The sequence below is a fragment of the Staurois parvus genome, unplaced genomic scaffold (genome assembly GCF_062004578.1).
Source record: "Staurois parvus isolate SC_StPar_1 unplaced genomic scaffold, SC_StPar_1.0 ptg001694l, whole genome shotgun sequence".
In the NCBI taxonomy this organism is placed as follows: Eukaryota; Metazoa; Chordata; class Amphibia; order Anura; family Ranidae; genus Staurois; species Staurois parvus.
In genome coordinates this window covers 244409-271355 of record NW_028319490.1, presented here as the reverse complement: position 1 = coordinate 271355, position 26947 = coordinate 244409, and the positions used below count along the sequence as shown (strand labels likewise).

Genomic DNA, 26947 nt, shown 5'->3' with positions numbered 1-26947 from the left:
TCCATTGTACCCATCACCCTCCCTGCCCACATCTGATTTACCCAGCTGCCTGGGCCCCCCTGCTGGCCTGGGCCCCATACAGGAGGACTGGTGGTACCCCTTTATCCAAGGCCCTGATGACAGTGTAAAGGGGAGAAGAAGCAAAGTTGCACTGGATAGGGGAATGAGAGAATTGTAGCAGGGAACTGAGGGGGGAACCAGACTAGGAGACAAGAGTGGGAAGCCCAGCTACAGAAACACTGAGCCCTGCTAGATGAGATAAAGGCCATCTATGGCAGTGACTGTGTCAGGGAAGGGGGGAGAGCAGTAAAGAATATACAGGCTGGGCCGATGGAGGAACAGGATGGACATCAGATGGGAGTAGGAGTACAGGAGATACACGAGTGAAGGACTGAGACTGCAGGGAGACCAACCTGGGCACAATCAATGGGACTGAGAAGAGAGAAAGACTGGAGCGTGATTTCAGGGATGAGAGGCAGTATATGACAGGGAGATGGAGTAGGGCAAGAATCTGGAGGGGGGTGAGAAACAAACTCACCGAGATAAATAGAAAGGGATGCGGGGAAGCAGAGCTAACATCAGAGAGCTGAGCCGTGCTGCGAGAGAATGACAGGAGGCTACGGATCAGCTGCACATTTAGCAGAAAGGCAAAGTGAGACAGATGCTTGTAAGCTGCCCGGGCCCCTTGCTGAACTGATCGGGCCCATTACAGAAGGACCGATGGTACCCCCATATCAGTGGCCCTGGCAGCACAGTGACTAAATGGTTAGCACTTCCACCTGGCAGTACTCGGGTCATTGGTTCAAATCCCACTTGCCTGGTGTTTGCATGTTCTCCCTGTGCCTGTGTGGGTTTCCTCCAGGTACTCTGGTTTCCTCCCACACTCCAAAGACATGCTGATAGGTGAATTGGCTCCTGTCTAAATTGTCCCTAGTATGTGTATGTATGAATGCGAGTTAGGGATTAGATTGTACGCCCCTTGAGGGTTAGGGACTGATGTGAATGTACAATATATATGTAAAGTGCTGTGTAATAATGAAATAAATAATATTTTTCCATGTGACCACAGCCACCAAACAATCCATAGCAAAGACTAACTTAACATTTCTGCTTTTGCTTTGCGCCACTTCTTGCTCGCCTTAGAATCTTGTCCCCCTTGGACCCTCGGGACTCCCCTTACCCTCCTCTTCCCTCTTCTTTCTCTCAAACCAATTAGACTGTGAGGTTTATTTATTAAAGACAATTGGATTGTGCACTTTGTGAATTCATATTGCACTCTGCAGATGCAGTTGCTCCAGAGCTTAGTAAATGAGCAGAAGCTCAGCTGACTTCCACCATCCAATCATGTGTAAGCAAAAATGCTGTTTTTTTTTTCTTGAATGTGATTGGGTATTGTTGGCAAAGGGAAGCTTCACCTCATTTACTAAGCTCTGGAATAACTGACCTTGTAGAGTGCAACTGCATTTTGCAAAGTGCGCAGTCTATTTGGCTTTAGTAAATCATCCCCATAGTCTCTTGAAAGCCTTCATTCTACAGGCTTGGATCCTCACCACTCTGTAAGAAGCGTTGCTTGATGTACTTTGTTAGGCAGTAGCACTGTATTGTTGTGTTGATTCTGAACCACAATTCTGTATGGAGCCGAGTTTGTCTTTCTTTGCTCTTTGACCAACACACTTTATAATGTCTTAATACATGATTGTCCCGTACCCTGAGACTTTATACCTTCACCTTTTATACTCTGACAACTATAACTCAGAGTCTAAAACTGAATCAACACAAATATTGAATAAGGAAACTCAGATGTAACGCTGTCACTTTAAATATATAAAAAATGTATTAGTATGTAAATCAACCTGTGCAAAAAGAGCGCAAAATAATCAGTCTTATGTAACAAGTCCTCATGGTGAAAACAAGTGAAAAAACATCTGAGAATGCGCCATCACTGCCACCACGGAAATATACGCCTCATACCAGAAGATGAGACCCCTTATTATATTGCCCCCCAACATTCGGTAGGTGGTAACTGAAAATGGAGCCCCAGAAATTGGGACACACTGCTCTTCAGACCAACTCTCTAATGTCCACAAAACACAACATAATTCCGTATAAAAGATCTGGGATTATTTGAGAAACATACTTACAGGTGAACAGCAAACAGAAAGCTCATCGTATTGCGCTGCTCTACATACATGTGCCGTGATGTCAGATCGTAAGCCCCGCCCTATGCTGTCATCACAACTGACATCATCATGGGAAAGAGGAGACGGGGAAAAGTTCTAAATTAAAGCTTTACTTATCAGCCCCCCTTGTGTAAATCATGTAAATATTACATGTACAGCTGGGGGGGGGGATCCTTTAGAAACAATTCCTGATGTGCTAGATGCTAATGGAAGAAATATTTTACATTAAAAAATAGATTTACAAAACTAATATTTAATTTAACCTCTTTCCGTGTCATGTGATTAGCCGTGGCCAAATCACAGCTAAGCTCAAAAAAAAAAAACCCTGAATGAATCGATGTCTTTCAGGTAAATGCTTGCTATAAGCAAAGTAATTCTTCGGTATAAGCAAATTGTGTAGTAAAAAAAAAAATACTGATCACTTCCCCAAAGTAGTACAACGTTACTATGGTAATGTTGTACTACTTTGGACATGAAATATGAAAAAAAAAATCTTAAAAAAAATTAAAAAAGTAATAAAAAATTAAAAATAATTTAAAAAAATAAAAAAAAAAATTATATATTTTTTTCATACTGTCACCACTCAGTGTCCCTGATCACCGCCATACCAGTTATATGATGACGCTGTACTGCACTGGTGACAGTATGTAAAAAAAATAGTGAAAATAATTTATTTAATTTTTTCCATTTTCCGAAAAATTATGACAAAAAAAATACAACTTCAAAAAACTTGCCATGTCTCTTATGAAGTACGTCGGACTGTCTACTCTGCAAAAAGGGGTCATTTGGGGGATATCTGTACTGTTCTGTCATTCTTGGACCTCAAGAAATTAGATTGAGTGTCAGTATTTCAGGATTGATCAATATTCAGATATATCCCATAGTTTGTGAACTCTATAACTTTCCTACAAACTAAATAATACTTCATAATTTGGGTTATTTTCACCAAAGACATGTAGCAGAATACATCTCGGCCTAAATTTATGAAGAACAATTATTTATTTGCAAACTTTTATAACAGAAACAAAGAAAAACGTTTTATTTTCAAAATTTTCTGATTAAATACCACCAAAAGAAAGCTCTAGTTGTGTGAAGAAAATGATAAAGTTTTAGTTTGGGTACAGTGTTGTATGACCGCGCAATTGTTAAAGTGTGAGAGCGCTGAAACCTGAAAAATGGCCTGGGCAGGAAGGGGGTAAAAGTGCCCGGTATGGAAGAGGTTAATAAAGCAGATAAATAAATATGTTAAAGTGTTACTAAACCCCGGACCCTGCATTCACTATATACACTCTCCCCGGACCCTGCATTCACTATATACACTCTCCCCGGACCCTGCACTCACTATATCCGCTCTCCCTGGACCCTGCATTCACTATATCCACTCTCCCTGGACCCTGCATTCACTATATCCGATTTCCCCGGACCCCGCATTCACTATATCCGCTCTCCCCGGACCCTGCATTCACTATATCCACTCTCCCTGGACCCTGCATTCACTATATCCGATTTCCCCGGACCCCGCATTCACTATATCCGCTCTCCCCGGACCCTGCATTCACTATATCTGCTCTCCCCGGACCCTGCATTCACTATATCTGCTCTCCCTGGACCCCGCATTCAATATATCCGCTCTCCCCGACCCTGCATTCACTATATCTGATTTCTCCGGACCCTGCATTCACTATATTTGGTCTCCCCAGACCCTGCATTCACTATATCCACTCTCCCCAAACCCTGCATTCGCTATATCTGCTCTCCCCGGACCCTGCATTCACTATATCCGCTCTCCCCAAAACCTGCATTCACTATATCTGGTCTCCATGGACCCTGCATTCACTATATCTGGTCTCCCCGGACCCCAAATTCACTATATCCGCTCTCCCCAAAACCTGCATTCACTATATCTGGTCTTCATGGACCCTGCATTCAATATATCCTCTCTCCCCGGACCCTGTATTCACTATATCTGGTCTCCCTGGACCCTGCACTCACTATATCTGGTCTCCCCAGACCCTGCATTCACTATATCCGCTCTCCCCAGACCCCGCATTCACTATATCTGCTCTCCCCAGACCCTGCATTCACTATATCTGGTCTCCCTGGACCCTGCATTTACTATATCTGGTCTCCCTGGACCCTGCATTTACTATATCTGCTCTCCCCGGACCCTGCATTCACTATATCCGCTCTCCCCGGACCCTGCATTCACTATATCCGCTCTCCCCAGACCCTGCATTCACTATATCCGCTCTCCCCAGACCCCGCATTCACTATATCTGCTCTCCCTGGACCCTGCATTCACTATATCCGCTCTCCCCGGACCCCACATTCACTATATCCGCTCTCCCCGGACCCTGCATTCACTATATCTGGTCTCACACAGTACACACAACATGGAAGTGCAATTATTTTAGTAAATATAAACTGCTAAATACATTTTCTCATCAGCAGTCAGAGCAGTCTTGTGACTTCTATTAGTGTTCAGCAGAGCACTGGTTAAAGCTTGTAGGAGGAGTTTTCATTTTACTCTAGGAAGATGCAGAACTGCAGACCTCTGTCTTGACAGCACTGATTGGCCCTGTGCTGATCACATGCACTCCCCCCTCCAAAAAAAAAAAAACCTCTCTAGCAATACACACCAAACTGAGCATGTGCAGAGTGACTCCACATGATATGTCTTGTCAGGAGATAAGAGGGGGACACTGAAAGGAGAGGATCGGAGACGTCAGGATCAAACAGTGTTTTTACACAATGCAGAGTATGAACCCCTTCGGTTCCACAGTGAGTATAACAAGCATGCTTTACTGCATCTACAGACTGATTGTACTGTTGTGGGTTTAGTAACACTTTAAAACTGGATGACTTGATCTGTAAAATGTATTTTTTGGGGTGCATCATGGGACACATAACAGCCTTATTAATCTGTATTCATAGGATTATGTGCCACCTAAAGGTGATTGGGCACTGAAAGAAAAACAGGAGATCTCCCCTTTATAACTCCTCATATAAAGGGAGGGTCTCAGTTTTGTAGCAAGCCATGAACCAGAGAAGAGGGACCTCTTTGTCCTTTGGATTACTCCAAGAAATGGATATTCCAGGTATGTCAAAAATCTATTTTTCTTTATTTCTACATCCTGGGACACAGTGCAGCCATATTCATTCTTACTCGTAGGGATGTTCCAAAGCACTGAATGAGAAGAGGACAATACAGCAACAAGCCCACAGGCCCCAAACAACTAAACCAAAATAGGCTAGGACCTCATCCAGCTGCCCACAATACTCTGCACCCAAGGCAGCATCTTCAGCGGCATCCAAGCAGTAGAAAACTTTGTAAAAATACAACCCAAAGATCAAGTAGCAGCTTACAGCTTGAGCTACCGAAGTCTGATGATGAATAGCCCAGGAGGTACCTACACTCCTCCTCCAAAAAATGGTGGAGCTTCTACTTTGGACCAAGGATGGAAGATATGATGTGGAAGCTTTTCTTGGGCCTTCAAGAAGTACAAAGGATATCCAATTAATGAATAGAACAGTCAACCTCAGCTAATCCTAACAACCCAAAGCAAATTCAAGATGGGAATAGCCTTGCAGATTAAAAAAATATTTAAAAGCGTGAATTGTGGATGAGGAAAGCTCTGAAACTGAGCTTGTAGCCCTGTAAGATGGGAAACAGCTGTCATTGTTTGAATATTGTGTGAAGTAAATTAGAGAACGTCCTGACTGACGTTATGCAGTTTGGCCACAAGATGCCGCTGTTTCTAACACAGCTTCAGACTGCATAGCTATTTCTATATTCCGGAAGGGGTGGGGTTTACACAGGAGAGCTCAGTGAACAGGAAGAAAGACTGCAGCCATGTTTTTGATGATGGTGAAGGAAAAGAGCCATGTGAGCAGAGAATCCGTTGGCTTCCAGGTGTGAGAACTGCAGCTAAGTGAAGCTGATGGTGTTCAAGACGTTGATCCTGTTCAGAGAAAGGAAGATCGCTGCCACGAAGGCTGATGACATCGCATGCTTGTGAGGGGTCGACATTTGTTCTGTTCTGAGTCATCAGCGGCTGGAATACAGACCCGGGTCGGTAAGATTGTGCACGCACCTCATTTCAGTGTTGGTGCCTAGAGACTGAGACAGGCCTATAGTTAGTTAGGGTCTCTGTTTGTGTCAGGCCACAAGTGTTGTTACTGATCATTGGAAGGACTCCATAACTTAAAGTGACATTTCACATTGGAGAGCTGATAAAATCCTACAAACTCAAGCCAGACTGGTGTTTTGTTCAGAAGGAATACTCAGGCACGTGCTACAGGACCAGTTATGGGAGGGGGAATACTGTAGATTTGTGTAAGACTGTAAGCTGTTGTGCTGCACCGCAGGCTAGCCCATACCATACACCCATACACTGATTCCTGTGCTTTTAGGGTAATAACAGGTAAGGTGTGGCAGCTTAGTTGTGCCCCCCAGTAGGTAAATTACTAAACTTTCTACCTTCATCCATCAGAAGGCGCCGTGCTGTGCAGCACAAGGGTCTCAGCCTTTAGGCTGGGTGTATGTAAATTTATTGTATGTTCCCAGCATTTGTGGTTTTGTTTATTTGCCACATCTAAGTAAAATTCTGTTGTGACAAAAGCTGGTGTTGGGGTTGCTTTCCTCGTTTGTGACTTCACTGTATCCTGGGGAGCCCACCCCGGTACACGGCTTACAGCCCTGTACAGCACACTAACTTGTCCTCTATGCCCCCCCCCCCCTCCAACTTTGCTAGCTGAGAGGCCCAGGACCTCTTAGGGAACTCAAATTGAGTTTTCAACCTATAAGTCACAGACAGTGAACAATGAAATGAATACCATGTGGAGGAAGACACAGGAGTGGCAGATCATTGAGTCACATGCTGAGTGACATGCTTTCCCTACTTTCCAAAATACAACAGAAAACTGAATACAGCCTGAATACCTCTGGATATAAAACCAGATCAGACCCAAACAAACATTCCCCATTAAATGTAGAATTATTACAGCAGCTTCTTTGCTAAGTAACTCTGCAGACCACAATCTTGGCCAGATACTTGTAGGCATGCAATTATCAAAATGCTGCTGTATAGACAATAGTTCAAAAGGAGCAAATTGTTGGCTAGAAACCTCAAGGCCTCCACAGTGAAGGGGGGCATGAGAGAATTCTTCAGACATTCTCTCAACTCGGTATCACTACTCAAGGCATCCGACCCTCTGGTGAAGCTTCACCTTAAGGTTTTGGCACACTCTGCTAGCCACAACTGCCAGCTGCAAGGCTGCACCCATCAAGGTAAACAGTTTCAACAAAGTCTGTAGATGTTTGTATCATTATGGTACTTAAGGATGTCAGCATCCATAAGTACCGTAATGGTTGTCCACCAGTCACATAAGACTTTCACTTAGACAAGAGATTGTCACATCTACAGAGGGCATATACCACTACATAGTGAATTCATTCTCCAGTGGGCATTGCTGGGCAAATCTCTTCAGTGAAATGAACACATTGTCAGATGAACACAGCTCGCATACAACATTTCCTTAAGGTGAGGATAAACAGGGAACTAGGAGGACCTTATGGTGCCTGTTATGACCCAGGGGTGGAGCCAGGGGCAGACTGACAACTCATGGGGCCCCCCGGGCAATAGGGGATCATGGGGCTCCTGTGTCCTTGCCCAAACTAAAAAAAAGCCTATGAAAAAGGTACCAGGGGCATCTCATGGGGCCCCCTACTGACCTCGGGCAGTGCCCGAGTTTCCAAATGGTCAGTCCGCCCCTGGGTGGAGCTTTCAGAGAAAAGAAGAGAAAACGTAAGATCCATGCATACCACATCCTCAAGAAATTGCCTGAAGATTTTATGAGTCTGGCCCAAAGTCCCTGGAAAACTGAATCTTCTGCCTCCATATCATCAGGTACACTATGCTGTAGTCTATTTCAGCATCATCTCCTGAAAGTTCCTCCTCCCCTAAAAATATGCAAGGAGGGAAGGAAAAGCCTACTTTCACAAGCATGATGGTTCCTGGAATGCAAGCAAAAACTCTTCTTTTGTCACAGAGGAACTGGAGGAAAGGTGCCCCTGAGGTAGTGGAGGTACCTGATAAGAGAAGAAAGTCAGAACCACAATGCATACATTGACCCCCTGGGGAACGGTACCAGGGGATCACACCTAGGTTCTTTCCTACTCGACTGAGGTATTAGGGACCTATCCCCCTGTGTCCCCACTTCTCTGCCATCTGTGAAACATATGGCCTGCTCACACCACAAATGGCACAATCCCAGTCAGTTGAGAGTGCACTGTGCAACCACCAACAGCACACAGGTTACTGTAGGAGACTGACTCCAGCATCCCCACCATCTTCCACAAGTGTGCTCACGTGACCCTGGAGGCCCGATGAGGATGGGAGTGTCAAGAATAAACATTGCTTCAACTGTATCTATACTTTGGGATGTCAGTGTTAACTGGGGAGTGTCACTTCCATAGCTGAAGCCGCTGCAGTCTTTCCTGCGCCACCAGGTTATCCTGATGTTGTTACAAAGCAGGCAGTATTGCTTCTGCCATAACTCCCCACTTCTGTAATGGCACCCGGAGGCACCCAGGCTGCTTCTCAGCACTGCCACTGAAACATGGTGATGGAGCGGCCTGGAAGCAGCCAGTATTCCTTAATTCCTCCTCATTGTGGTGCTGTCACATCTTGGAGGGAGCGCAGTGCAGGCCAGGCAGCGTGACCAGAAGCAGTGACACAAGATGATACCACATCAGCAGCCACTTCTCCAACAATAAATATATTGAACAAGTAAAAACAGCAAATAATCCCACGGGGTCAATTCCCTAACCCTACTGTTCATGTACCAGAGGGCAGAGGGGACGGGGGAGGGGCAAACTAGCCAATTACCAACAGGGCTACCAGTCCAGCCTCAGTGCCCCTCCCCTTCCCAGGGGAAGGGATCCAATTTTCACCCCTTATGATGAGCCTTAAGAATCTCCCATGCTAGGATTCATTATCCTGGACGTTTATAGCACCCTACTGGACCACACCTTGGCAATAAATCAATGTGCAAGGTTCCATAAACTCAAGGTCCTGTTCGAATACATTACAGGCTGTTCCCACATCTCGTCCTCTCTGTCCAGTGCAGGGGTCCAGGTAGCAGTTTTCTAAATGAGAATAACTGTAGGAATGAATCCCTATAGGGCCATTCTCCACATCCCAGTTGGAACTGTTGAGAATCTGGTAACATCATGCAGAGAGCTACACAGCAAAGACCATCAACTTCTGACAATGGCAAAAAAAGCCAAGGTCCTTCTTGTATGGAAGGGTTATATAGGAAGGGACTTCCTGTTATGTTGCCAGTGTCCAATCACCTGTAGGTGGTGTATAACCCTATGAGTAGGGATTATTATGGCTGCTCTGTGTCCCATAATGTACGATAAAGAACAATTGTTTTATTGTTAAAGAATTACCACTGATTGAGAAATATTAACAGGATGCTAGAAATGAAAATACCCTAAAAAATTATACATCCATTAAAAATACTCTTGCTATTTACAATAACAGAAGCAGAAAATGAAGCTTATATTAGGTGATTGTAAACCTGTCGTCCAATTGTTATGGAAAATACAGTCATCGAGGTTTATGTTTATCTATTATGTGGGGTCGTCAGGTCATCACGTTGCATTTTGCACACATGCTAATGATGTTAGTGAATGTGATGTATGTAATGAGTGCATGACATCTACGTGATGATGTCATCGTGTGAGATACTTGTAACATACATAAAGATGTTCTATATGAGCACCAAAAGGAAGTGGACCCAAAAAAGACCTATAAAAAGCAGTCGTTCTAAATGTCAGTGGCCGCCATTTGTGTGTATGTGAGGGGTAATCACATTTTTGGAGTATGTTTATGGCAATATAGAAGTACTTTTTGTAACTTCAGAGGAAGCCAATAGACAGCGATGAAAATTGTTCATGTTGGGTGAAGGATTATCGGTTGGGATGATAATGCCAATGTTAAGAAACTCACTTCATGCTTAAATGTGCAATCATGTGATAAAATAGGTATATAAAGAAAGACTAAGCAAGGGCTACAAAACCAAGCTGCTGAAACACCAGAAAGTAACCATAAAACCTCCTAGGAGTAAATAAACTTGAAATGGGTGCAGCTCTAATAACAAATGTATACAAAGTGCTTGATGCAAAACTAGATAATGAGGACTCAATCAACTCATATAGCATATAAAGTGCTGATAGTGCAAAAATTCAAAATAGTGACATAAGTGTTGAAACATATATAAATACAATAAATATAAAGTGCACAATCAAACCACTTAATGTGGTTAAAGTGATAGGTGAAAGTCCAATTAATTAAATGTGGGGATCATGGAAGATCTCAAAATAGGTGTTCCACTTTCTTATTCCAGAGTGGTAGATGGTATGACCAATAATAGGTAAATTGCACACTCACCAGATGCGTGATTTTAATCATGCATTTGAGAAATTACTGTCTCATCAGGTCAGCCAGATCATCCACTATGGTATATAGCCAGGTTCCTGTTCCCTTCAGTGTCCTCCAAATAGTACCAGCAACGTCAGGTGTCCTCTAAAGTAGGCTCTGTGAATGGTTAGACTCACAGAGAGCCCAGAAAAGGATGCCACATAGCGTGATACTGTATTTATCAGAGGATTTTTATTCCCAAATCAGGGTGCATAAACAGAAAACAAACAGACTGACCATGTGTATCCAAGATGGCCACCAGAGGCGGCGTGACGTCAAGACTCTGTAGCTCCTCCCTGGCGCTTTTCGTGTTCTAGCACATAGTCATAGGGGGTATGCATACAGTGCCTGACGTCCAAATGCTCCTATTTAGTGTGAAAATGGCACGTGCGCATATCGCGCCCGCCATTTAGCCGGCTATCCGGTGCATGCGCACTGCCGGTGCCATTTTGCCGTGGACCGGATTATTAACAACACATTCATAATAGTATAAATAGATTGCTTGCGCATCCCCGCACCATTTTCCTGGCGCTATTAAATCACAGTGGGTCACATAGCTTACCAGAGTCACGATTCATATTTGTAAATATCATTAATTACCGGGTTAAAAGGACTTAAAATCCCTATGAATTTTGCATCAAGCACTTTGTATACATTTATTTGTTATTAGTGCTGCACCCATTTCAAGTCTATGTGATAAAATAGTTTGGGGGAAAAGGTAAGATATTTTAGAGGATAGTCAATTTTGGGAGAAATGTTTCTGCATGGGTTAGTTGCCTGTTTTTCCAGGGGTTCAAGTAAAATCTATACTTGCCTGATCTTTTGATCCTTGGATCCTCCAAAAAACAGTGCTTCCCCATGACTAGTGTAGAATAGATCTACTAGCTAAAACCATAGCTACTGAAGCATACCCCTACACAACTCTCTCTCATTTTCACTCCACCCCCCTCAACTCTAATTATACCAATGAGGAGACCAAACCACAGTCGTAGTAAAGTAGTAAAATGGCCATCACAGCCTTTTATTAACAATTCAACTTAAATAACACAAAACATTCCTTAAAACAAAAACATAACAGTAAACGTTGTTGGTCTTAGCAGCCACAAAACAATAGCGTTACCCCCCCCCCCCCCGCGGAACCTTAAGCATAATATTAATACTAAGCCTCCAGCTGAACGCACCAGCTTGGAGACAAAACACACAATCAGCACTGCACAACCTCCGCCTTCCAGTTAAACCTTGGTTAACCGGAATGCACCCGGGAACACCATACCACTGCTGGGTCCCAACCATTCACTTTAGCTTCAAATTATTTGCCACCTCCAAAGACCAACAAACCACCACAGCACACTGGGTAAGCCCTTACCAATGCTTGCCCGCCACACCCTCAAGGCTCGATGGATGTCATCCTGCAAGCCCAGGGACCACATATTGGTCCCCACCTCATTATCGCCAAGTGTCAACTTCCAATTCCAAATGCCGAACAACCAACCCCCTGTTATGGATCACAAACCTACTCACTTCCTTATTGACCTTAATTCGGGCCTTGTTAAGCCGCTCCATGGATCTAGCCAAACACCACGCGAGCAAAACGATGCACCTTAGGGAGCACCCTGCCCAAAAAACAAGTCTGGTACCCCAATCCAGTGGACACAGGCCGACTGCCTAGAAAAACTGAGCTGCCTGCCATTGGGCCAAATGTCAGAGTGCCTGGGCTTCCAAAACACATAGGAGTGACCGAGGATCCACACAAGGTGCACCATTTGAAAAACAAAAAAGAACAATAAATACAACCAGAAAATGGACAACACACAAAGAAACCCGAACCCGGCAAACAAACAGGACCCCACCTAGTCCATAAATAAATGAGGATGAACATAAAAGCAAAATCTATGAGATTCCCGCTCCCAATACGTTTTATCACTTCCTTGTGTAAACCCCACTGGACATGCTCCATGGGCGCCCTGATGCGAAAAGAATGCAGGCCAGCAGTCATCATGCACTTGTGAAAAACAGACACAAATAGAAAACAGGACAAGGGAGACCCATCAGCATGCACAAAAAAAGGACCCAGACAAAGACGGATGGCGGAAGAGATATTCCCGGACCGCACTCACCGAACACAAGGGGCGAAGCCAGAATAGCAAAGAACAGCACCCGTGCACCAATAAACCAAGAGTATGCAATAAAGCAAAAGACACAGGATGGCGCGTATCCCTGTACCTATGAGCCCCTTTAGCCTGAGAGCCTGTCAGACCCAAAAGTCTATTTGAAGTCTCGACAACCCTGCAATTTAAACAAAAAGGCCAAGCCAACCGGTGATCCATAGCCACCACAGAAACACCCCGCTCAAAGTTCCTAGACAGCGAGCCATGCGTCCAGCCCCAATGGATCAAGGCGGCCTGTCACAACAATTCCAGCCACTCAAGCCACATCCCGGAGTAGGCGGAATGCCAGATCCATCCCTTGATGTCTCCAAAGCAATCTCCCACAGCCAGTCAGGACAAGGAAACCCGCGTTGCTCCGCTGCTGGTGTCAACTCTCAGAACCTGTCCCACCGAAAACGAGACAATGTGTCAGCAAAAGCACGGCATAGATAAAAACATTCAATTGAAGACAACACAACACTAAGTGGTGAAGTAAGCAGATTACAGGCTTCAAAGAAGCCAAGATGCGATTAATGACCTGAACCAGGTTGTCGCAGTTAAAGCACACTTTCAGATGTGAAAAGACTCTCCCCGAAACCTCCACCACCAATACGACCGGAAAGAGCTTCAACAGAACCAAATTCCGAATAAAACCAGCCAACCACCAAGAAGGTGGCCACAGAACTGCACTCCAGTGACCCCAGAAGAAGGCCCCATAGCTCGTGGAACCGTCCGCGTCCATGAACAACTCCAGAACAAAATTGCTCACCACGAGTCCAAACGAGTCCAAAAAACTGTGACAAACGTGCAAGTCGCCCTGTGCTCCCTAGTCAAGGGTCACCCCCAGCAAAACACCCGACCCATCGGCATAATGCAACATGCAAAATTCAGCTTGCCCAACAAAGATTGTAAGGCACGAAGCTGGATCTTTCCCTTACCCAGGATCTCCCAAATTTCAATCCAGAGAGCCAATAGCTTGTCCTCAGCCAAACGACACTCCATAGCACCAGAATCCAAAACAATGCCCGGGGAAATGGATCACCGAGGCTGAGCCCTCCACCTTCTCCAGAGCCAGCAGAATCCCAATGTGTTGCAGAGTTGCCAGAAGAATGGCACACACATTGGAAGCGGGCGGCCCCACACAGAGAAAATCATCCAAATAATGGATGACGGAATTCACTCCAGAGACATCCTGCACTGCACATTCCACAAAGGAGCTGAACGTTTCAAACATTGCACAGGAGATGGAACATCCCATGAGAAGGCACTGGTCCACGTGATACGCACCCCGCCAATGACAACAAAGCAAATGAAAACTGTTCAGGTGAACCAGATTTGGCCATGAGAGTACCGCGCCCATAACGGTGCACCCAAAAAACCACAGCATCAAAAGTATACAACACAGTACACGACTCAGGAGCGATAGCATCATTGACCGACCCCCTTGCAGGAAAGAAAGATGATGACGCATTGGGCTCCTTTTTGGACACCACCCCCAAGGGAGAGATCACCAAATCTGTCAAAGGTGCACTTGGAAATGAACTGCCCATGCGATCCAAAGACCCTTATACAACTTATTCGAAACCACCACGGGATGTTGCAAAGCTGAATGTAATTCCCGAGCCATGGGCAGAATGGAAGCCAAGGTACAAGGGATACGAAAACCCTCAGAAAACCTAGCCTCCAGCAGCCTCCCAACTGGGATATCTATTTAGGAAAGGCCTCATCCTTTCCACCCTCACTGGCATCGTCCCTCTTTCCCACGGCCTCTACCTTGTTTGAAGCAACATGGCATGGCATGGGAGCCACCACAGCTGGAACATTCACGTTTAAACCGGCAGGCCGCACCGAACTTACAGGGTCCCACATTGTACTGCCAGCAGAAACCCCTGTGTTTTGCAACTGATTGCTTTGGGGTAAACAAACTACCCCCCCCCCCCTGAAAAAAAAGACTAGGAGCCCACACCGGAGTCATCAAGCCTCATCCAAAGTCCAATGTCTTTGTGGTCCCAACGCAAGGACGGTCAGACGGTCCTGTGCTTCCGGAACTGTTCATCATAATGGAGCCAGGCAGTGCCCCTGCTAACCCTATGGGCTTCACTAATAGTATTGAGATAACAGAAGAGCGCTGAGAAATGCTCCGGAGTCTTCTCCCTGATGATGCTGATCAGAATAGCAAATGCCTGCAACCAGTTTGAGAACAGTTTGAGACATTAAGCTTTAAATGCGCACCTAACAGGCCTTCAAAACAAAAACATAAACCTCGCGCTTGGCAGAGTCAGTGAAGCAGACAGGTTCTGAAATACGGGCACCATCCCCAGATGCCGCGGATTTGTCACCCGCCGCAGTTGCAGTAGCAACAGACACTGCCACAGAAGAAACCCCACCTGACCCTGATTGTGAAGGAGAAGCCCCCACTGCCCCCCGATCCTTGGTGGAGCCCTGCACTTACCTCCCCAACCACATCCATGTCACTAGTAGGGATCCAAGTGGAAATAGGCTCAGAGTGGTCACCACAACCCCACTCAAAACACTGAAGCAAATTCCGCAAGCTGGAAAGCAAATCCCGCAAGCCAGCATCTGTCTCCAATGGGGCATGGCCGACGTCCACCGCCTGGGGGGGCAGAGGCCATGCACATGTCCAAAACGGATGCAGCGGAAACCAAAAGAGGGAGAGCCCCACCCCCACAACAAGTCCCTCAGAGAAGAACACAAAGACAAAGATCAACAAAGAACAGAAAACTCACCAGGAGTAAGGAGAGGCGAGGTCCCATCAGATCAGGACTCCACCACCGCCAAGTGGCCAATCGCTCCACCAGCCTCAGATCTGGACAACTCACCCTCGGATCGCTCTACATTCCCTCGCTGCACAGGAGACCTCCCAGACCCAGGACCTCTGGATCCTGTGGGTCTGTGCTGTGTTCAGCTGTGCCTCCCAGCACCAGACCCACCCACCGAAGTCCCGGACCTTCGGCCAGAAGAGCGCCCAGCTGCTCTCCGCACAGAGCTGCTCCTCTTCTTGGCCATCCCTGCAGAAGCTCCCTACAAGCCAGAGGGGGCACCGGCCACAGGAGGTGACAGCCCGGTGGTTGCAGCAGACCTTCTCCCATGCCGGACCTCCTCCCTGACAGGCACCTCATCAGGGGAGGAGTCTGAGCATCCGTGTACAGTCTGCCGAGCGGGTGGGGGGAGGGGCTGACAGCATGAGGCCCTCGGCCCACCGAGCTCCGCCATGGATGCACAATCCTCCAGGACACACCACCAGCAGAGACAGGAGAGTGCCCTGCTGGTGGGCCCGGAGGGTTCCTGTCGGGGCACCCATGTTGGATTAAAGCTCTGGGGGCGGGTTCTGGGCTGAAGCGCTCCAGAGGCCTTGACCTTGAACTCCCGCCCCCTCCGTCCCAGAGCCCTGGTCCCCCAGCAGAGCAGAAACCTGGCCATGCAGCCAGGTAGTGCCCCTGGAAGTGGCTGCATCCCACAGCTGGGACAACAAGAGGTCCAGGTCCGCCATCTCCGATTCTTCACCACGCGCCAAGGGGACTGTGAAGTTTCTTCTTCTGCTGCCACTCCTGTACTGGATCATCTGACTCTACACCACTTCCAAAGGTGCTAAAGACCCACTCCACACTGCCAATCACCAATCAGGTAAGCCTACATGTTTTACAACCTTCCCGCCTATCCTTAACCCCCTCCTGTCTGTCCTACCCAATTCACCTAGTCACGTCTGCCCTCTGCTATATATATATATTTTTTTTTTTGTTACAGCACTGCTGGGCACTGTTCCTGGCGTCCTCACATCCAGAGCCGATCTATGGGCATGGAGATGTCAGGAACTGTCCATTCACAAGACTGCTAGCATGCGGGCGGGGGGGGGGGGGGTGCAGGAGCAGTTGGTTTCCGTCTTGTGCTAGTTGGATTGGCGGATTAAGAAAGTATATCAATATGCAATGCCCTATACAAAGCAGTTCTCCACTCTGCATGGGAAAATAAAAATTTTGTCTGGATTTCTTCTTTTTGACTAGGTTCACATTTGCAGGCTGGTTGCGGGTGAGGGAATCGTATCTGTTCCCGCAACCACCTGCAGCCACACTGCGCTGCTCTTACGAAACAAGTGGGGCTGCCATTGTTTCTGAATGGCATTCCCAAGCATGTCAGCTCACAGCGCATTTGTGGGAGCGAGAACCGGAGGGAAACCGCATGATCTCTTTGACCCTGCGACCGTGTCTTTAAAAAGGTGCATGCACCTTTTTCCCATGGGAAATGTGGCACAGCAGCCCATTCAAATGACAAATGGCATTGCATCCCAAGCAGAAGAAGGGAAAGTGCAATATGTAAATAGACACAACACATAATTAGTAGAAGTAAAAAAAGTAATAAATAGTTAAAGTGGTAATAAACCCCAAACCTAAAATGTAATATATTGTAACTTACCAATCCTTAGGTGTGGTGGCTGCATTAGTTTTCTTTTTTTAGGCTTTTTCAACCTCTGTTTTTACCTGGTGATCTGGCCTGTAGCACACCTCATGTATTAGAGCACCCCCACTCTGGATGAAGGAGCACATGAGGCACTTATAGACATCAGTCTGGGGGAAGGGGAGTGTTAGATATATTATCAGATTTAGGTACACTAACAAATTGAAGCCAAGCTCCAGCTCACACTTTAAAATCATTTACAGCAAACATGTTTTTCTCTTTTGGGATAAAGGTTTTACATCAATTAATAAAATCTGATCATTGTAAGCACCCCTGTCAGTGGTATGGTTTGTCTCTTCCCCATAACTGCAAGAGAGTTTGCTCTTTTGAAAAACAACAGACTTAGTGGCCAGATCTCCAGGTGAAAAGGAAAAAAAGAAAACCTAAACAAAAACAATTAATGCAGCCATCACATCTAATAATTGGCAAATACTTTGAAAAGTCTCACGTTGTGATGAAATGCGTTGGGCGGGACTTCTAGCACGTCATTTCTGCTTCATCTGGAGCAAATGCCGGAATACAAAGTGGTGTTCTGCGGCTTCTGGTAACCTTTACATTCTTGTCATCCATTTACAATTGTGAGTGCATATGGAAGCTTTTCATTTGTTTTAATTAATAAAATGGTAGACACTATAAGAGGTCCTTGCCTTTTATTTTGCAATGGTCCGATTGTATTGTGAATTCCTCTGAGAACTTGGATGGAGGGAAGTGAACCTTAAAAGGGTGGATCACCTGTATTGAGGTCCTGGAGAAGTGGAGGCCATTTGGCAAGTGTTGGAGTACATCGGGTGCAGGAAAGCACATTCTGACTTCCTTGTACATACAAGTGGTTGTACACCATCTGGTGAGTGTGGTGTGTGGTGGAGAGACACACAGTGGGATTTACTCATTGAAGGTTTCACAAGGAGCTGTGTTATTCCATCCTTCTGGGACGGGCACATGAGCACATTCTAATTTGGACATTTTATTTTATGTTATTTTATTGTATTTTCCTGATCACGGCTGTTTACATATATTATTGCTGTCTTAGTCTGCATACCCTATAAAAAGCTATGGGCTATTTGAGCTTGGTTGAAGATAGCTGCTGTATTTAATTACACATACACAATTTCTTTGCTCACAATTTTAGCATTTGAGCACGGATGTTTCATCATAATTATAAATGAGGGGAGGATTGAGCCCAAGGAGTCTTTGCTGCTGCTGAGTGAAGGGATGGATGCTGAACAACTGACCCCAGGAGTCCAATGTTGGGGAATGGCCTAGGCCGCAGTTCTGGCCACACCCTCTGACACGCTTCATTCCGCCCACCAGGGCTTGGTCACAGTGGTCACAGAGGCTTGCTGCTGCTGTTTCCTGTTGAGATTGAGGAGAGGAACTGCTGTATCCTGTAGTCCATCTCTGCCACGAAGATTACCGGAGAACCACCAAGAATAGACCCTTCCACTTTGTACTCTCACCTTTGCAAAGTATGCCTGGGCCACACAACTTTATAGTTAGTTGGGGACTTGGACTGTTTATATTGAAATGTACCGCAAGTTCCTCTGTAAAAGTTATGTGAATTATTTCCTGGTATGAAGTTATTTAAAGGGGAACATAATTGGGCTGGTATATCCAAAACAACCTGGGCCTGTACGTCACTACAGGGGTATGAAGTACATTACAGTGTCATCTCAGAATGCAAAGGAAGGACAAGGCCATTACTAAGGGTAGCCAAGTACACCTGGAAGACACAAGGTAACGAGTGGAAGGTGTGGTACCTGGGTAAGGTGAGGTATCCTCTGGCAGCAAGCCCAATGCTGCTACACCTACCAATCGATGAGGTGTACTATGGTCCCACCCCCCTAATTCCCCCGATTCTCAGGAATTCTGATTTTCAAAAGCTCCCAGATATGCTGACCATGGTAACATTAGATGATATGCAGACCACCAGTTCTGGAACTAAAGAGACCCCCTCCCAGGGCAAAATGTATGACTTACAGATTCACCGGGTATTGTTAACAAAGACAAACAAAACATGCCGACATAACTGATGTCAGGACAGTAATGTGATATAAATTAAGTTACGTTGTATAATAAGTTCCTTACCCAGGATAACAAACGTAGATTCATCATCTGCAAAAGTGTAAGAGGAAAGTGTTAGAGAATCGTACAACAAGATCATACAATTCAGTTATTTTATTACACAATTGTTTCATTTATTATTACTTTACCTTCTTCTATCCATGTTAATCATTGTTATTTGAAACGTCAAGAGTAATGAACAGTAAATTGATCAGTATAGAGACCGCTTCTCCTAATCCTGTCCATAATAACATGACTGGTCCTCTTATCCCAATCTTGTCCATAATAACATGACAGGTCCTCTCCTGTCCATAATAACATGGCAGGTCCTCTTACCCCAATACTGTCCATAATAACATGACAGGTCCTCTTACCCCAATCCTGTCCATAATAACAAGACAGGTCCTCTTACCCCAATCCTGTCCATAATAACATGACAGGTCCTCTTACCCCAATACTGTCCATAATAACATGACAGGTCCTCTTACCCCAATCCTGTCCATAATAACAAGACAGGTCCTCTTACCCCAATCCTGTCCATAATAACATGACAGGCCCTCTTACCCCAATCCTGTCCATAATAACATGACAGGCCCTCTTACCCCAATCCTGTCCATAATAACATGACAGGTCCTCGCACCCTGATCCTGTCCATAATAACATGACAGGTCCTCTTACAACACAGACTTCTGTACAGAGGGATCCATCTGTCAGTTTCTCATCCCTGATTTGCTGAAAGATCTTTTAGTATAGGCAGCACACTGTACAGACATTACGTATAGTTAGACACACATTTAACCCCTTGATCACCCTGGATGTTAACCCCTTCCTAGCCGGTGTCATTAGTGCAGTGACAGTGTATAGTATTATCATGAGTGACGTTGGATCCACTTCGGGGGACATTTTTTTAATGTTTATATTTAATGAAGGACTTGTCAGAGACTGCCTCCTGTCGTTTTTACACTACACTTTTTTTGTGAATGGGTAGCATACTCATTCACATGATTGGGGCTGGGATCTAAGGGGTATCTAGTAAAAGGGGGCTTCCAGTTTCCGATAAGCCCCCCGCCCGCAGACTCTCACAACCACAGCCTAGGGTTGTGGGGAAGAGGCCCTTGTACCCATTAATAAGCACACACCCCTATTTGAGGGCATGTGGCCTGGTATGGTTCAGGAGGGGGGCGCTCACTCCTCCCTCCCTTATCCTGACCTGCTGGGCGCTGGGCTGCATGCTCAGATAAGGGTCTGGTATGGATTTTGGGGGGTACCCTCACACCATTTTTTTTTTCATTTTAGTGTGGGGGTTCCCCTCCAAATCCAGATCAGACCAGAAGGGCTTGGTATGGATGGGGGGGGACCCTACATTTTTTTAAAAAAAAATTTCAGTTGATGCCAACAATTTTTTTTTACATTCCTCATGCCATTTTTTTTTTTAATCTTAACGCGGGGGTTCCCCTTAAAATCCATACCAGACCCAAAGGGCTTGGTATAAATGGGAGGGGGGACCCCATGTATTTTAGAAAAAATAAAAAATTAATTGTCGAGCAATGCTGACAGTTCATTTGACATTCACTGACAGCTGAAACATGAATGAATGTCTCACTACTAAAATACCGCATGACACAATAATATAACTCATGCAATATTGTAGTAACTGAGCGTATCTTATCACATACTCAGATGCAGCAAGACACCGCTCAGTATATTGTTCGCGGTCAAAGTTCTGTAGGTTTGAATGTTTGACCGCGAACCGAACCGGGGGGGTGTTCAGTCCATCACTAATTGTACGTCAGCTTCCCTTCTTCAAGGTAAAATACATTGGATGTCGTGGGTGATTTACTGAAAATATTAATTCTCCTACGCTAGTTCTGACCTTCGGACTTCCTCCAACACTGACTGAGAACAAACATGATTCAAGTGTATAGTAAGGACAAAAGTCCTGATCTGCAAACTGTTCAGGGTCTGCGGAGGAGGGTCAGCCTGGCAAGAAGAATATTGAACTGGATGAGATGATTCTGCAGAGTTTGGTGATCCCATCTGCAATGGTGAGATCAGATCCCCATGAGCTAAAGGTTCAGGTAAAATGCTAAATAACGAGAGTCAATATCATCATCCCGGTGTGGCTTACCATTTGTGAAATGATCCCCTTCCCGTGTAAAGGCCTGAACCTGGACATCTTGGAGCACAACTCTCACATTGGGACCAATCCTCAATATCACTTCTTCAGAAGTAAATGAATGTCCTAGTGGGGTAACCCAGGATTTTAGATACACAAAGTCTCTTATGTTGGTACCATCTGTAAACCAAAAACACATAGATTACATGTGAGCATGACTGCCAACTGTAAGAAGACAAATGATGTATCATCAGAGGATGGTATACATAGGAGACAAGGCTGGACATGGCTAGAGATGGTATACAAAGAGAATGATGTATACCTGTATAGACTAATCTACTGTACAAGGCAGCCCAGCTGAGCACCATGAGGGCCATTACCCAAGCTAACAATTAAAAAATATAAGCAGGGTGAATAAGATCAATGCGTTCTTAACCTCTGAAACCACTAAACAACTATTCCCTCCCTGGTTATCTCTCACCTTGACTATTGTAACTCCCTCCTCATTGGCCGACCTCATCGCAGGTTATCCCCTCTTTAGTCTATTATGAATTCTGCTTCCAGACTCATCCACCTTACTTACCGTTCCATATCTGCCATCGCTCTCTGCCAATCCCTCCACTGGCCTCCATTTTGTGTCCTCCATCCCTCTCTGCCAATCCCTCCACTGACCTCCATTCAGTGTCCTCCATCCCTCTCTGCCAATCCCTCCACTGACCTCCATTCAGTATCCTCCACCCCTCTCTACCAACCCCTCCACTGGCCCCCACTCAGTGTCCTCCACCCCTCTCTGCCAATCCCTCCACTGGCTTCCCATTGCCCAACGAATACAATTCAAAACATTAACAATAATATATAAAGCCATTTATAACTCCGCCCCAAATTACATCACCAATCTTGTCTCCAGATTTCACACAAACTGTCCTGTCACGACCTCCTGCTCTCTAGCTCCCTTTTCTCCTCCTCCCATGCTCATTCAAACCTTACCAGACCATTCACTTGGAAACCCATTACGGTTTCTGAATTTAAATTTTTTGGGGGCCTAACCCTCAATATGGGCATTACTAAAAAAAATGAATTGCTGTTGTATTGGTCCACAGGCCCGATTCATCATATGCCTGTGTTGTCTGCTGCCATGGCCAGGCAAAGATATGATAGTATAATGCGTTAATGTAAACATCACACTCTCTCATCCTCGGGGTGACCCTGAATTTGAACGGCTCCACAAAATTCAGCCCCTCGTAAATCACCTTAACCAAAAATTTGCAGATGTCTATACTCCCCAGCAAAACATCTGCGTTGATGAGTCCCTCATTAATTTTTCTGGCCGCCTTGCATTCAAACAATTTCTCCTCAGCAAGTGTGCCAGGGGGGTCAAGATGTATAAGACCTGTGAGCAGACAACAGGCTATACTTATAAGTTTTGGATTTACGAGAGAAACGATAATGTGGAGCCCCCCGGATGCCCAGACTACATGGGGAGCAGTGGCAAGATTGTTTGGGACTTGGTGTCATCCTTTTTCCATATGGGGTAACTCTTATACGTGTACAATTTTTATTCAAGTGTGCCACTACTTAGAGATTTGTACAATCTTAGAATTGGTGCTTGTGGCACCGTGCGACCTAATGTGTGCCCACCATTAGAAGTGGGTGGATGCAGGGTGGTATTTTCTAATGGTGGGCATACCACACACGTTTTCTGGCAGAGATTTCATCTCTTTTTTTCATTCAGCCCACAGGATGTATACAAAAAACAAAAACATAGCATATATACCCAACAAGGACCAGTGGCGTACTGGTACATCACTGGACTTTGAATGGTTATGCAGGCATCATCCTGGTGTTGTTTTTTCAGCAGGCGATCGGCTTTCATGTAAAAGCAATCCTAGAGGCTAATTAGCTGCAGGATTGCTTTTACAAGCAGTGGGAGAAGATCCCCCCCCCCTCCCCCGCTGCCTTCCATGGCCTTCTCGGCCCATTGAAGTTATAGGGGATATTTGCATTCCCTATGATAGCATTAAAAGTGAAAAAAAAATTAAAGGGACAGTGTAAAAATAATTAAAAAATCAAAATAAGTTTAAAAAAAAAAGCACCACGCATGTGAGGTATTGACATGAGCGTCAGATCAAGGGCAGTAATGATAGCACTAGAACTCCTGTGTAAATCTAAAATGGTAGCTTGTAAGGGCTTTTAAAGTGTCGCATATGGATATTAAAAATGTATGCAGTCTGTCGCCATTGCATGGGGCATGGGCAATTTTAAAGCATGTCATGTTTGGTATCTATTTACTCTGCATACCATCATCTTTTGTAAAAAATTTGTTATCAAAAGTTCATGAGATATTTCAATCGATATAATGACAATCAGATGGTAGACACAGCTGTGAAGGATCCAGTAGGAATGACAGAAATGCGCACTCACCGACCGCGCATAGGAAATGCGCATGTGTGTATTGGTGTGGCTGTGTCTGCTGGTCTGGTAACCCCTCAGTAAGGGGCAAAAAATGGAAAAGTACCCATAGTGTAGTATGTCTCCCCTCTGAAGATGTGCCTTAGCACGAAAGGCTTTAGTAGGAACTGACAGCTTGTGACGCCTCATTGCCGCCCAGGCCACGAGGAGGTCTGGTGGCCATTTTACTTTAGGTCAGTTATATTAATTTTTTACCTTGTGCTTTCTGGCTTTTGCCAGTTTCATCACTGACCTGTCCTGTACTGAATCTGTTACTAATAAAAGTTTGACATACTACACTATGGGTACTTTTCCATTTTTTGCCCCTTACTGAGGGGTTACCAGACCAGCAGACACAGCCACACCAAGAGGAGGGAGCCCTCACCTGGTCGCTTTATCCTGATCCTAAGGAGGTCTTGTGAGTCCAGCAGATCATCGCCTGATGACACCCCTTCCTGAGGGAGAACGATACCTGTGGATTTTAATACACACATGCGCATTTCCTATGCGCGGTCGGTGAGTGCGCATTTCTGTCATTCCTACTGGATCCTTCACAGATGTGTCTACCATCTGATTGTCATTATATCGATTGAAATATCTCATGAACTTTTGATAACAAGTCTAGCCAAGTACAGGACCCCAAAATCCAATAAGCACCTTCAGGCTTTTAAAGGGCTTTATTTCCTCATTACACTTCCTGACTACCTATCACAGTTTCGGAGGCCCTGAAATGCCAGGATAGCACCAAATCCCCCCAAATGACTCCTTTTTGGAAAGTAGACACCCCAAGGAACTTGATAAGAAGCATGGTGAGTATTTTGCAGATTTTGTTTATTGCCACAAGTTTTTTCAAAATGAAGAAAAAAAAACAAAACATATTTTTCTTTTCTTTTTTTATATTTCAAAACCTTGTGAGAAAAAAATTAGATCTGCAAAATACTCACCATGCCTCTTTTTAAATTCCTTGGGGTATCTACTTTTCAAAAAGGGTCATTTGTGTGTGGGGGTGTTATCCTGGCATTTCAGGGCCTCCAAAACTGTGATAGGTAGTGAGGAAGTGAAATGAGGAAGTTACGCACCTTCAGGCTTTCAAAGTGGTCATTGGATTTCAGGCTCCTGTATGTGGCTAGGCTCCCAAAAGGGTCACACATGCGGTACCCCTATACTTGGCAGAAGTAGTAGAATGTATTTTGGGGTGTAATTCCACATATACACATGGCATGTGTGAGAAATATAACATTTCAGTGATAACTTTGTGTAAAAAAAATGTTTTTTGTCATTTTCCAAAAACTTGTGAAAAAAAAAAAATCAATCTTCCATGGACTCAATATGCCTCTTAGCAGATAGCTTAGGGTGTCTACTTTCTGAAAAGGGGTCATTTGGGGGTGTTTGTACTGTCCTGGTATTTTAGAACCTGAACAAATGTGATGGGCAGTCAGAAAGTAAAAGCTGTGTAAATTCCATTACCTATACCATAGTTTGTAGATTCTATAACTTTCACACAAAGCAATCAATATACACTTACTGGGATTTTTTTTACTAAAAACATTAAGTAGAATACATTTTGGCATAAATTTATTACAAAATTTGAATTTTTTGGATATTTATTTATGACAGAAATTAGAAAATACGCTTTTTTTTAACATTTTCAGTCTTTTTTTGTTTATAGCAGGAAAAATAAAAAGCACAAGTGAACAAATACCACCAAAAGAAATCTCTATTTGTGTGAAATGATGTAAATTTCATGTATGTACCGTATTGCATGGCCGCACAATTGTCAGTTAAACTAGTGCAGCGCTGTATTTCAAAAAATGGTGTAAATTGCAGTATCTATCCCATAGTTTGGAGACGTTATAACTTCCACACAAAGCAATCAATATACACTTATTGGGATTTTTATACCAAAAACATGGAGCAGAATACATTTTGACCTAAATTTACGACTAACTTTGAGTTTACTATATATTTTTTATAGCCAAAAGTATAAAATATTGTTTTTTTTTTTCAAAATGTTTGGTCTTTTTTGGTTTATAGTGCAAAAAATAAAAAGCTCACAGGAGATCAAATACCACAAAAGAAAGCTCTATTTATGTGGAAAAAAGGATGTAAATTTTGTTTGAGTAAAGCATTGCATGACCGCGTAATTACCAGTTGAAATAGTGCAGCGCCGAGTAGCAAAAAGAGGCCTGGTCAGGGAGGGGGGTAAATCCTCAAGAGAACAAGTGGTTAAAATACAGAAAAGACTGCGGGGTGTAACACCACTAGCCTCCACCACTGGTAAGTTGAGTAAAATTCATGTTTAATAAATAATAATAAATTAGGACGCAGAGCTAACAAGGCTTTACGTTTTTGGTAAAATATCCCGGCAGGATGAAGCCGTATTTATTGTATTACCTTCTTCCCGTATGTGAGTATAAACCTTCCCCAGGTAAAACGAACTCTCCGTCTTGTTCTACAAAAGAATAGTACAAATGGTTCCATCAATACAATTGTTACTAGTTGTGTCCCACATATTATATGTATTACTGCTGGTGCAATGCATTGTGTCATGCTTTTGTACCCCTTGGCAGCCCATTTCCATGAATTGCCCTGCCCCCCAGGACAGAGGGTGGAGTAGGGGGTGGAGCTAATAGTGGTGTGATAAGTAGAACCATTCTCCAAGCTTGTCCTTCAGGAGCCGCAGGAGCCAGTGATGGCAGAGAGATGGATGTGGAGAAGATCTGACAGTGTTCTCAGCCCTCCTGGAACTATGAAGCTATTGTACACTGTAGACATTGCAGAGATAGCGAGTAATAAAAGTGCCGGAGCAGAGCGAGCCAATCTCCTCACTCTGCTGGCATTGATCACTTTGTAAGCCCCCCATGTGATGACTGTAGGACCCCTACTAATAGGAGGACCATCCGGGAGAGGAGAGAGGACATATGAGAAAGACTATCCTCCCTCCACCGACCATGTCTGCACCAGTCAGTATGTACTGCTCTCCTACATGGAGCCTGGGCCTAATGGGTGCACAGTGCTCTGCGCTCTGCAGGG

General features: G+C 44.8%; 1 pseudogene; it reads right to left on the bottom strand.

Annotated features, from left to right (window-relative positions):
• LOC149434719 (uncharacterized) overlaps positions 1-26947 on the bottom strand; it is a 257774-nt pseudogene that overhangs the window by 183990 nt on the left and 46837 nt on the right.